Source organism: Kryptolebias marmoratus, linkage group LG10 (assembly GCF_001649575.2).
Source record: "Kryptolebias marmoratus isolate JLee-2015 linkage group LG10, ASM164957v2, whole genome shotgun sequence".
In the NCBI taxonomy this organism is placed as follows: domain Eukaryota; kingdom Metazoa; phylum Chordata; class Actinopteri; order Cyprinodontiformes; family Rivulidae; genus Kryptolebias; species Kryptolebias marmoratus.
Genome location: NC_051439.1, coordinates 10204220 through 10216969, shown reverse-complemented (window position 1 = coordinate 10216969; position 12750 = coordinate 10204220). Strand labels below are relative to the sequence as shown.

Sequence of the window (12750 nt, the reverse complement as noted above, 5' to 3'; positions counted from 1 at the left end):
TCTATATCCGACATTTATTCCAGTGAATATGACCGGCTGTCTGTATTTTACGCCATCTTTTAAGCTGCTGCGTTTGATGTTAACCTGCAAAAATAACTACTTGACTTCTTGACATTCATGTAGCAAATGTTTTAGCCCCTGTATTGCAGAATAAATCCTTCCTGTGTTGGTTTTCCCCCATGTTTTTCTTTGAAAGACCTCAGGAATCTGCGGTTATTTCTTTGTAAATGAAGTAATTATTTTCACTTTCTTTGCCACAAGTGCCTGCAGCCCAAGGGATCCCACTCTTCATTTGTTTTAAGAGAAACTAGGGGCAAAAAGCAGGAAAATTGATCTTAACCTTTTCACACACTTGTTTATGCTTACAGAAAGAAATTTGCCACCTTATAAACGTGGCATTTCTTAGCTTGTGCAACAGTTTTTACATTGGCATGGCACAAAAACTGTATATTTTGGGTCTACGTGTCAAAAGGGCACAGCTAAATGTGGATTTTGGCTTGGTAAACTGGATAAATAAAAATCAAAAATGAGTTTCAAGTGTTTCGTCTGGCTCCTTGTTAATAAAAGCCGTTTAACAACTGCTAAAAGAGGCCAGACGGTACACAAGTAAACGTGTGTTTGGGTTTCCGTGTAGATTGTCGAGACAAAACGTCACGCTGGGATTCAAGACGGACAAATGTGTCGACGTTTCAACTTTTGTCAACTGCGAAATCAGCCTGATTGTTGGCCGAGTTTCTGTCATGTGGGCTGGGTCCACAGATCCAGGGCTGAAGTCGCTGGAAGGTGTCAGGAAGTCACCTGTCCTGCGAGACATCCTTGTTCTGTTTGAGTATCTGTGTTTTGTTTTCGTTGCCTCTCACATGGGAGGTATCGTGCCTCACGGCCCCCGGTTTTGCACGCGTTTAAATAACAGAGCCTGAACAGCGCACGGCCTGTGTCCGCCCTGCAGAGTGCATGTGTAAGGAAGCAGCAGAAAAGCTAGTAGCTGGTGGTGGCGGAGCACTAATCTGCCAGGTGGGGCTCGTAAAGAGCAGCACAGGGAGGGAAAGGAGATGGAGGGGACCTGCCTTGACCTGTCTCAGACATGAAGGAGACAAAAAAAAAAAGAAAGAAAAAAATCCCTGATGACTTTTCAGTGAGGCTCGCCTTCCCAGCCAGCTGTAGATTATGCCAGCCTGCCGTGAACCCACTATCCTCCTGGATCGAGCGCAAGAAGTCGCGTTGGAGCTGGTCGCAGTGGTCGACGTGTGAAAAGGCTTTCCTTTTAGTATTCTGGGCAGGATCATTACACCACATGTGGAGGGAATGTCTCCATTTTGTGCCGTCAGTTTGGAAACATTGGGAGAAAATGCAAAAAGGGGAAAAACAAATAAGAGCATAACCAAAGTCAAGAATAAGATGCTTAAGTTTCTCCTGATTGCTGTTTCAACCGTGCATTTCCAGCCCTCGGTAATTATGCTCCAAGTTAGATTTGGTTAAGTTGGCTCTCCGGAGGTATAATTTACAGCAGATGCCCTTTTGTTTCCAGAATGAGTGCACAGCACTATGATAATTGTTAATATTGACACAGCAGGAGCGCAAAGCACCGCCACCACCTGTTATACGATTGTTTAAAGAGACTTTACTGCCTCAAAGTGAAAGTGACTTTTTCTCAATGTCTTGTCCAGGAGTTGTCAGCTGCCATGTTAAGTAACCATCACACCGCTTCCAGCTCCTTTACGACCCGAGCCGTTCCACGCATGATTGGTTTTCCACTTCGCAGAATGCCACGACCGCCCCGTGAAACTGCCTGCGCCGCTTTGGGTGAAACCAAAAACTAATCATTATGGGTGTCCAATAAGGATAATTATCAGACTAAGCGCTGGACCTGGGGATTACGGAGTGGCTAAATAACTGCCCTGGGGATTAAATTAAAATACTGAGGTTTTTCCGCCTGGGAGAATCAAACCACTGGGAATGTCAGACCCGTCCTGTCAGTGATAATATTACTGCCTCTCAGGCACATGACCCTCCTGTTAGCGTGGCACAATCACATACACGTGTGGAGTTACAGGACATGGATACAGGCCTTGTATGTTGCAAGAGCATTATTGCTTTGGTGGATGGAAACAACAACTAAAAAGTAAAAAAAAAAAAAACAGATATTTTGTGATATTATTGCAGTTGGCGCCCATGCCGGGATACAAATATGCCTACAAGTGTCCTGTGCAGCGTAATCTACACTTCCTGATTTGCTGTAATATATAGCTCGGACGGTTTTAGGACCGGATGGTGCAGGCGTTGGTTATTATTAGTGGTGAAGTTTTGCTTTTAGCCTCTGTTACCCGTTCACCCAGGAATAGGAGCAGCAGAAGACGCAGAGTGATGTTGCAGGTGTTACGGAGTGAGCTCTTCTTGAAATAGCGCAGATGAATCATGATCTCTCCCATCAACCGTTGTCTAAAAGCCCACACACAGGCAGCGTATCCTTTTTTATGAGTGTGTGTTTTGTGATAATGCAATAAACTGCTCTGTATCCTGGACGGGGGCTAGTGTTGACTGTACGCGGAGCAGCTGGAGTGCCGCCTGTGTCCAGGCGAACTCGCCGGAAGACGGCTTCGCTTCCACAAAGACGCCTCTGTGAGACTTTGCGTGTGTGCGCTGTGTCTCTCGAGTGCGTGTGAGAAATCATTCCGCAAATGGTTTGATTGTGGCTAAATGACGTGCAGCTACTATCCCCAAGTAAAATTCTGACTTGCCAACTTTCTTTGTCCTGTGTGGTCTTCAGCTGAGCACCAGGCCAAATTAAATCAATTTGAAACCACCACTTTGAACCCCGGGAGATTAAATTGGTTTGTTTCATTGTTTTACGCCTTTAAGACTGAGTGATTGAATCTTCTGAAAGGAACCTGGAATACAATGGAGGAATAAATATTCGGTACAGCTCACAGACGCAGCAGTTTATCTACATTTGCGTTTCATGATAGAGGCGTATAAATTTTGGTTTCGGTAATCTGTTTTTTTTTTATGCGCTAAAAGAATCACGTGAGCAAACGAAAATGATTCAGTATCACTTAACGACTAAACTTTGTGCCACATCCTTACATGCAGACTGCTGTGTTATAGAATCGGCGTCGCTGCTATGAGCAGCACTTCCTGCGGTCATCCCTAAACACATGCACACATTCGTACCCCCATTGTTGGTTTTGAGGCGTATCAATGGCGCGCCAGCTTTGGCCTCGACTCCGTTCCTCCTGTGTGCTTATTTACAAGGAAGGCGCATCAATCCCACCTCGAATGTGTTGCGCAAAGGTTTGTTCTGACCCTTTTCTTCCTGCTGTTTGCCCTCCTCCACTCTCCTCTCTTCCTTCCAGCGTTTTTTTATTTTATTATTTATTATCAGCTGTAGGCCTGCGTCAGTGTTACAGATGGAGCTCAAACTGGCTGCACACTCGTACTTCTGGTTGTGTTGCGTGTGTGTGTGTTTATGTGGGTATTTCTGCGATCTAGGGCACTTTTGCTTGTTGCTGTTCTCATCCATGCAGATCCGTCATCGCGCACTCGAGGCTCAGTGTCCTTCACTTGTCAAGCTGTAACTAAAAGTACTTCTCAACTCCGAGCGCACACATGACTCACTCAGGCTTTCAGCAACACATAACACTGGCACTAACGGTGACGTGTGCTCTCGCTGCTTCACTCATGTCAAAGCAAGAACGGAAGCTTTAGATGGGCCCTTTCCTATTCGTATTTTTCTCTTTTCATGTCTGGTGTTTGCTGAGTTGTAAAAGATTTTAATAAGTCACTCGGTGTTCATCAGATATTGGGAGTTGTTTTGCCAGATTAAAACCAAAGAAGTGAGTCATCTTCTTTTATTTTCTCTACTTCTTCATGTTTGATTTCCTCGCACGGGGGGTTTCTCACGGCTCAGTCCGGTGGTGACGCTCGCGTATCGTGTTGCCGTAGGTGTGCTTCAGGGAACTGAGTCGTTTAAGAGCTGCGACGCATCCTGCTGTAAAGGTGGGAATTTCGTCGGCGCGATCGCGATGACGAATGCAACGCCGGGCACCTTTTATGATGCGCTGTAAAATTTCTACAGCCACAACGAGAAGTGAAACCTAACAGCAGAATGGCCTCTTTCACTGCAAGGGTTATCTTCAGGTTATGAGGCTCAGCAGTAACAGACTTCCAAACTTCCTCTTATCAATACATTTCTGACTTCACCAATACTTGTTTCTATGATCAGGCAATGGTCCTGCTCAACCATATGGGGGTTCTCAAACTGTTGGATATAAAAAAAGGAGGAAAAAAAATCATCCAATGTATTGTTTCTCCTTTAGGAAAAGCTGAATTCATTCCAAAAATGCTCCACTAGTTGATAATTTATCATTTCTGGCTTGCTTTTCTGACACATCTCATATGTTTGACAGCCTTCTTTACTTCTGTTGAAGTCATTTTTCATTCATCAGTGATAAAGCTGACTGTGGAAGAGTTAGTTTAGTCTGCAGACTTTAAAGGGAAAATGTTCTCCATGCGAGTCACCTCTTGTTCTTGCCTTGTTTTTTAATCAGTAACGGTTTAGTGATTGTTACTGCGAAACAAACGCGCTTATCTAGATCATCTGTTGAATGACAGTTTTATACATTTTAGTTCATATAGCTGAATAGTTGCTTCTTTTATTCAGCATATTTTTTTGCAAAACTCTCCTGCCAAGAATGTGTTTTGTAGAAAGTAGATGTATCCTCGCGGTTCCAGGTGATAAGTCCTCTAATGTTTAATCGGTGGCCCGGTCAGGCCAGCTGCCCCACATGGTTGGAGTTTGGACTACATTGACTAATAATGTGGGTCACTGTGCTGCAGTATTTGTGTCGTTCGTGCTTTCGGGATGACCCGAATGGAGGGTTTTTGTGTTGGTAAAACTTCAGTTTTCTGTTGGACGTTTCGTCCTCCTGCAAGTTGTTTTACAGAACATCCCCGGTGTGCCTGTTTTGTTCCTACATGCTTGTCAAAAAATGACTAACTGCATTGACCTTAGAAGGGGGAGGGAAAAAAAGGAAAAAAAAAAAAAAGTTGTGGAAGAAGTGTGAGAGAAACAGACTTCAAGAGCATGTAGGGCGCACTGTACGGCGGTGGGAGGAAGTGGAGGTGGAGGAAGAGACCGAGGCGTTTTTTAACAGGCGAGAGTTAAAGTCAGGACATTACTTGTGAATTCCTCAGGCACAACTTTTATTTTTTTAGGTGTTTTCTGCATTAACTGGCTGATATGCTCTCCCCCACTCCCCCTTTCTGTGCTTGTGATTGTTATCTGGTCTTACTCACTCTTTACTGCTCCTTTCGCCTCACTAAAGAGGAGACCCCCACCGCTCCCTCCTCCAATCCCTCCTGGTCCAGGAGTATTTTTGGAACTTAATGAAAAGAGAAATCTGAACTGCTTACCCTTAAAAGGCATGTCTGGGTCAACTGGGTGGAAACTTGTGTTATTAATGTCCTTCGCGTTTTCTATGCGAGCGGGTCATCTGTGATTATAAGTACGTGTCTTTGGTGTTGTGCAGAGCGGAGGAATTCTTTTGGTCGGGGGGGGGGGTGACTTGCAGGGAAGGAGGGTGGACTAGGAAACAGGCCTACATCTTCAGGAAAGGAAGGGAGAGGGGGGTCAGGGGCATATTTGGCATATTTCAGGAGCCATTCCAGTCTGGTTCAAGATGTATTATTCTCATAGAAGCAAGCAGTTATTGATCTTGGGAGGACACCAAAGGCCAACATCATGCTCCACTTCCCATCAGTCTTGTGACGTTGTTGTTGGAAAAACGGTGCAGACTACACACACCACACGTTAATGGAGCACGGGGTAAAACGCAGACAAACACATGTGGTAGAAAGTTATAAAAACACCACCGACACGCTGACATACAGTCATGTAACCCCCTCCAACAAGTCAACCTCAATAACATCCATAAAAGGCTACATGTTGAACCAAAAGTCCTTCACCTGGCACCGGGGTTTGGATGACTTGGGTGCCATCACAACAGTTTAATAAGATTTTATGTGAGTTTCTCAGCCTCTCTTTTGTGGCTTACCAGTTCCTGCTTCTCTCCCTGAGAACTTCTGATCTTTAAGTCGGTTATTTGTAATCAGACAACCCTTGAATGACAGAAATCTGCTGTGGTGACACCAGTTCAATGTTCAGAAATCGGGTGAAAGTCTGCAGCTGTATTCACCAGCAACATTTTTTTTTAACCTAAGGATATTCAGATAAAAAAAATACATGAGTAAGAAAATGGTGGGAACTGCTTCTTTACTTTTTAGCTGGTCTGTTTTTGCGATCATATTTAGATTTAAAGCTGAGCGGCGTCTGTTCCTCACACGCTCTTTCTTTGGAAACTCGGTCCGGTGATACATGAGGTGTCCAATCCCTCGACTGCACAGAGGATTTCCACAGTCTCTCTCACTCTCACTTGGGTCTGACCCGCTCTAAGCCTCCGGTCTGCGGGGCGACTCTCAAAATAAAAGTCCTCCTCCAGATTATTTTTCTTGTGATCAGAAAATACACATGTTCTCCGAGAGAGAGGAATGTTCAAACAAGACGGCAGCCTCACTGTTCCTCCTTTTTCTCTCATCGCTGGCTTTTTTTTTTTCGTCTCATGTGCTCTTTCCACATTTTAACATTTTGTTCCTTTTGTAGTGTTAGAGAAAACTCTTGATGTAAAATTGATGTTTAACTTTGACGTCAGTGCTTCTTTGGTAATCTTTGTATCAAACCTTAATCAAACGAAGCTTGTAAAATGTTTTCTGTCCTCTGGTTCTTTACTCCGCTTATCCATAAATTTCCAATTAAATTTTTTGGAGCATGGTGCTCATGCTTGTCGATCCCAACTCGTCTTTTCCAGCCATCTACCGTCGTTTCTTCTTTATTTTTATTGAGGCACTCTTTGCACTCCTGCGCTTTGTGAAGGGCATCGTGGGGCAGGGCTTCCTGGTTTTCCCCTCCATGCCAGCTTTGCTTTTGGAGCACAATACAGCTATGGTCAGTGCCTTAAAAATAGACTTGGTAAAGTGCAGCTTTTACTTAAAGAGTCATGAAACCCTCTCATGCCAAAAGTTTGTGTAATCCCCATAGCAGTTATTCAGCCGCTCTGTAATCCCCCATATTTCAGTCAAATATAGCCTTAAATAATATTGTTTCGGGACATTTTTGAACAAAAATTAGTGTACCAAAAGGAAATGGGAGAAGTGTAACAAAAGTATTAAAATAGAATTATACCAGTGCCTGCCTTACAAACGTTTGATTTAGAGAGTTTCCAAATAAATAGTTAAATGCCCAAGATTAAGCCTTTTTATATAAGTTACTAAGTCATTGTGAAGCTACTGAACTGTTTTCTGAATAATCTGTGGTGGAGTTATGGGTTTAGGATTGTGGCTGAGTTCGAATTGGTCTGACTCACTGCAGCACCGTAGCATCATCGCATGTGTTCCTGTTTGGACTGAAGCCGACAACACACACTGCGACTCGATGCGCGTCTCACCGGTTTCCTTCTGGCTTCTTCCGAGGAAAACTCCAGTAAATGACACACAGCGCAGGAAAACCATTCAGTTTACGTTTGATAAAATTAACATTGTAATTCCGGTCTGCGCTTGCTAATTGCTGAAAAAAAAGCTTGAAGGTGGTAAAGTGCTTGACTCATCTTTGGTTTGTTGCATGCTCTGTGTGTTCACATAGACTTATTCAGACACAGGAGCCTTACAGAAATCCCTTAACACTCCCAAGTCAATAAGTGGCTTACAATGTGTGGAATACCAGGCAGTTTTTTATGATTCAACCTTCAGACGGCCCGTCTCTTTCTCTGTGTCTGGATTTATTTGTGAAGCTTATTCAGCTTGACACCCCCTTTCCCCTTCCTCATCTAGTAGCAGAACTGCAGCATGGTGGTTTGCATAATCAGAAGTTTCTTGATAGGGAGACCTGTGTCCAAAGAAGAAGAAAATACAGCAATCACATCTACTATTTCTTCCTATCTCTATGCAACACACATACTAAGTCCTCCTATGCCTCCTTCTGTAGGTCTGGACTACATAGAAGAATGTGGTTGAATTAGGGTTTTATCTCTCATGCTAGCCATCTGTATTTGCACTCATAGCCATGCCAAGCATTCGAAACACAATTGCCCTTAAAAGGAAACAATAGCAGCCTATCAATTCTGCTCTGCCAGTCAAGGAGCGACTCATTGCTGCATAGGCAGGGTCCAGCTGGCGAACACAGCTCAAGGAAGTGTTTGGTAACTGAACCGGGAGGCACAATGAATCAAGTATGTGTGGTTTTTTTTTTTTAATTTGTTAAGTTTGTACAATATATGTAAAGTCAAAAGCATGTTGTTGTTTTTTTAATACAAGGGTTGAGAGTCCATCATGAGTTGTACATGATGCCCCAAATTTCCAGGAACTATATATGACCCAAGTGACTTTATGTCATTTTTAAGTTCTCCAGTCTGAAAATGTATTTGTCTCTTGTATTCCTACTGCATCCTGCACAATCAACTATATTGGACCACTTTGTTCAGTCTTTCAGTAAGGGGAGTTATCCTGATTGGCTGCTGAGATTGGACACCATGAAAAGCCTTTCTTCGCACTCTTTGCTCCTTTTTTTTCAAAGAAGAAAACTTTTTAGTGCTGCTAGCTGTAAGCATCTGCGCAAACCTTTCAATTCCAGGAGTTGTCATTATTGACTCTTGGAACACCCATAACTCCCAAACCTACTTCTAAGAATCTCCGATTGGTCTGATCCACAGTTCCTTAGCCACAAAGCTCGGAGGCAGACAACATATGATTTAGCAAATCTAGTTGCTTTTAAAGCTATAAATGCACACTCATAATGAGTTGAAATAGTATTTTTTCATTTTCTGACAGGAATAAGAAATGTTCCCTTCCTCCTTTTATATGATCCCAGACCTTTCCGTGAATTTTGTTTACATTCTGGGACGTTCCTGTAAGGTTGTGCAGTGCCGTCATATTATTGATGCTGGAACTAGACTTTGCCTTGGTAATGATCAGTAGTGTGCGAAGGCCTCAGCTGTTCTTCGTGGAGCTGTGAAGGCTCGTGTGATAGGGCTCATCAGATGTTAAGGCTGGTTCTCCAGGTTCACTGTGAAGTTTGGGAAGCGAATGGCTTTCCGTCGGACAGCTTGTTGGCTCGCAGACAAAACTGAATGCTGTGCTGTTGGAATGCAAATAGCGGGATAAACTGTTGTCTGCACTTTTCAGTGGCATGAAATGAAAACTCAGCCACTCGTTCTGTACTCTGCTGGTCGTCCCCTCGTCTCGCCTGCTGTTTTCTTAATTCCTCCCTCTCCTCTCTGTTTGTCTCTCCATTCTCTTAGCCTTTCTGTCTCGTTTTTGCTTTTCCTTCTCTTCTGCTTGGCATCCTGTTCACTGTGTTTGATTTGGGCATTCCTTTCCCCCATAGCAGACAAAACAACCATGGACCTCTCTGAACTGCAACCCCCAGTGCACGCTAATGTACACACACACACACATTCATACAAGCACACACTCACTCTACTCTGCTAATCACACACAGGAAATGGGCTCCCATGCAAACGAGGCCCGTCTGGCCACTGGAACCCAGGATGGGGTTTCAGACCTTGAAATGTTCTCCATTGAAAGAAAATGAACACGACCTCTTTCCGCTTCTTTCATTCGTTCTTGTTGTTCCTGTCGTTTTTTTGTCCAGCATGTGTCATCTGTGTAACAATTTGTTTCATCATGCGTTCTACTTCTCTGTGAGTTTCGTCGGGGAAACTTTTGGGCTCTTTTGGCGCGTCAGGCTTGTTCTGTTCGCTCTTTGTCTGATTGAAGCAATGTGGTGTGAGTTTGGCAGAAAAGTACTGAAAAACCCAGACTTTACGAGGACATCGTACTGTAAAATATTCATGTAGAGAAGCGAGGTGAGCCTTGTGGTTTCTGAGTCATTACTTGTTTCAGAAAAGAAGTGCAGAGTTCAATAACACAGTGTCTGTACACGTTAGGACAAAAAGTGCCAAATGTGTTGAATAAAGAAACAGCATGGTGTAATTGCAACAGTTGTTTTTAAGAAATAGTTATGTCACCCACTGATGCATGTTGTACAAGGACAGCAAGCGTCTTCTTTTAATGAAGTGCAGGAAAAAAAAAAACATATTAGTGACGTCTGAGGTAAATCAAGACTGTCACAGCATGTCTCCTTTTTTTTCAGTCCTGTAAAATCCAAAACCTTGATTCATTGTGTTAGTATTTATTGCCCACCACCACAAAAAACAGGAAATCATGTAACTCCGTATGTGCGTGCATGTTTGTTTGTCCATCTGTTGGCAAGATATCTCATGAGCTAGTGGACTGGTTTATTAAAAGTCGACCTTTTAGCAAACGCAAACTATATAACTCACACAGTTATACTGATATTTGCTGATATTTTGTGCGGTGGTAGCTGAGAGTCATTCCCAACAACGCCAGAAGGCACGAACATTTAATTTAATAATATAATACATGTTGATGATGCAGTACATCCACAACTGACTGGCTTTAGAAGTCAGCCCAATTAAAGACGCCCTACTCAGCTAATTGACCTTTATCTAACACAAAAATGGTTATAACTCAGTCAGTGGTACAGATATAGAGCTAAAATTTGGTGTGGTAGTAGCTGAGAGTCATCCCCAACACACATATCAAGAGCACTATCAGTTAACGCAAGATCTTTAAAATTGTACCATGCAATGGTTTCAGGCGATATATATTCCTTCAGGAAATGCCTGTTTCATTAGTGGAATGAGGTTACAATGTGAAACAGTTTTGAGAATCTGCAGACTTGTCAAAATGATAGCATGTGACATTTTTGCACTCGTTTGATATATTGAAATGAATTCAAAGGGAAATTGTCAAAGGATCTCCCTGTGATGCATACCAGTATAGTATTAAAAGGGGTTTAAATGCAAAAACCAACTTGGTGTGGGTAAAGCGGTTAACAGACTTGACGACCAGTAGTTACAGATGCTGGAGGACGCCTCAGTTGATTCTGCTGACTAAAATAACGAACTCTCCCCAACCTGACACCCTGTGTGTTTGTTGGGAGTGATGGATGAGGAAAAAGGCAGCTGTTTTCAGTTTTGTTTGGTTACGCTCTGGCTAACTGTCTGGAGGGAAGGACTCAAACCCCAGCTTCCCTCCCCCTCCGTCCCCATGTGAACACAGACAGATGCAGTCATACATGTTTTCTGGTCACCCTGTTATTTGGCGTCGCCTGGATCGTAAAGAATGTGTCAAGCCTAATTTGTAGAATCGCATGTACTCACGGGTTTGTTACTGATTGCTCTCACCGCACAGACATTTTTTTTCGCACTCAGCGGAATCTTGTGCTTGGTGGGACATGGAAAAGATTGTCATGTAGCGTGAGAACATGTGAATTGACTCATCAAAACCTGCGTTGATGAACACGCCAAGCTGAAGCCACAGTACCTGAGCAGCAGCGCCGTCTCCGTCTGGGAAAAAAAAAAAAGGAGTTGAGATTGACAGAAGCAACTCTAAGACTGCTGCTCTGTGTCCATCAGTAGCAACGTGATTAAAGTGTTTCTGAGTGCATCACTTGTCACTGCCTCCTTGCTTAGTCTAGCCCGGGTCAATTTTCTTCCTTAGCAACCAGGAAAAGACTGTAATCTGCAACTTGGCTAATTTATTGCCACTTTGCATGATGTGAAACTTGTAACTCTGCCTTCGTTCTTCAAGATCAGCTTTCTAATGTCTGCTGGACGTTTACTCGATCTTGAAGCTTGTTTTTTAGTCGTTAATGTTTACACCTCATGCGTACCTCCTACCTGAGTCCTGTTGCTGCTCACAGAAATCTGCTCCAGTCTCTTGCAGTCCCTCTCCCTCTTCCTCCTACCTCCCCTCTCTCATCCTTTAAATTCAGTCCAGACTCCAGCCTTAAATCTGGGATTCTCCGTGCCTAACCAAACATATGGCATGCTACTGTAGTGGAATGCTCCAAGTCCGGATTGTTTTCTCGTTGCATGTGTGTGTGTGTGTGTGCGTGTTTGCAAATGTTTTTGGAGCAGATGAGAGCTTCCAGGATGATGATGATGATTAAGATAATGGAGTGTGTGTATGGAAGTGCCTCCCCGGAGAACTGAATAGGGCCTTCTGTTGTCCGGGCCAAACATTGCTTGTCTGCTCATGCATGAGTCCATTGCCTCTGAATGTGTCCCATATCTGAGCAGTTAGCTCATTCTTAGCCTGTTAGCTTGACTGTGAACAATCTCCCCTACAGTGACCGCATTGTCGGCCCTGCCGCAGCCTCCAGGTCTTGCCAAGTACCCAAGATGACATTAGTGTAAGATGGCATGAGTTAAGGTTCTTGATATTATGATGACCGGTGCTCCTCTTTTACTAACCTCTTGCCCTCTTTGCGTGTTACAACCACAGGAGTTTGTGGAGAGAAGCTGCACTGCTTGTGCTTTGATTTATTCCTTCTGTTTTTCTGGTTTCTATACATTTAAAGTACCTGTAGCTCAGTGTTTCACCCATTAAAAGTAGAGTATTTAATTACAGTGTCAAAGATTAAACACACAAAACTGGCTTCAGAATGACCATCACTGCTTTAAGACCTTAAATGGTAGGTTAAAGGGAATATTCAGATTTTTTTTTTTTTAATTTTTTTACCATCACCTCTTCTTTTCTCATTCTTCTCATAGTTTGCTGCTGCCTACTGTTTCCTCCCTTCCTCCTCCTCCTCCCCAGCTCCATTCCTCCCCC

The 12750-nt window shown here is 43.4% G+C and overlaps 1 protein-coding gene across 2 annotated transcripts in view; it reads left to right on the top strand.

Moving 5' to 3' along the window:
- luzp1 (leucine zipper protein 1) overlaps window positions 1-12750 on the top strand; it is a 36343-nt gene that overhangs the window by 512 nt on the left and 23081 nt on the right. Inside the window, exon 2 of one of the 2 annotated variants that reach the window (XM_037977733.1) lies at window positions 1668-1803. The exons of the other annotated variant lie outside the window; for it this stretch is intronic. The gene's annotated coding sequence lies outside the window, so the exon portion shown is untranslated. The remainder of the gene's footprint in view (window positions 1-1667; window positions 1804-12750) is intronic. 2 annotated transcript variants of the gene reach the window in all.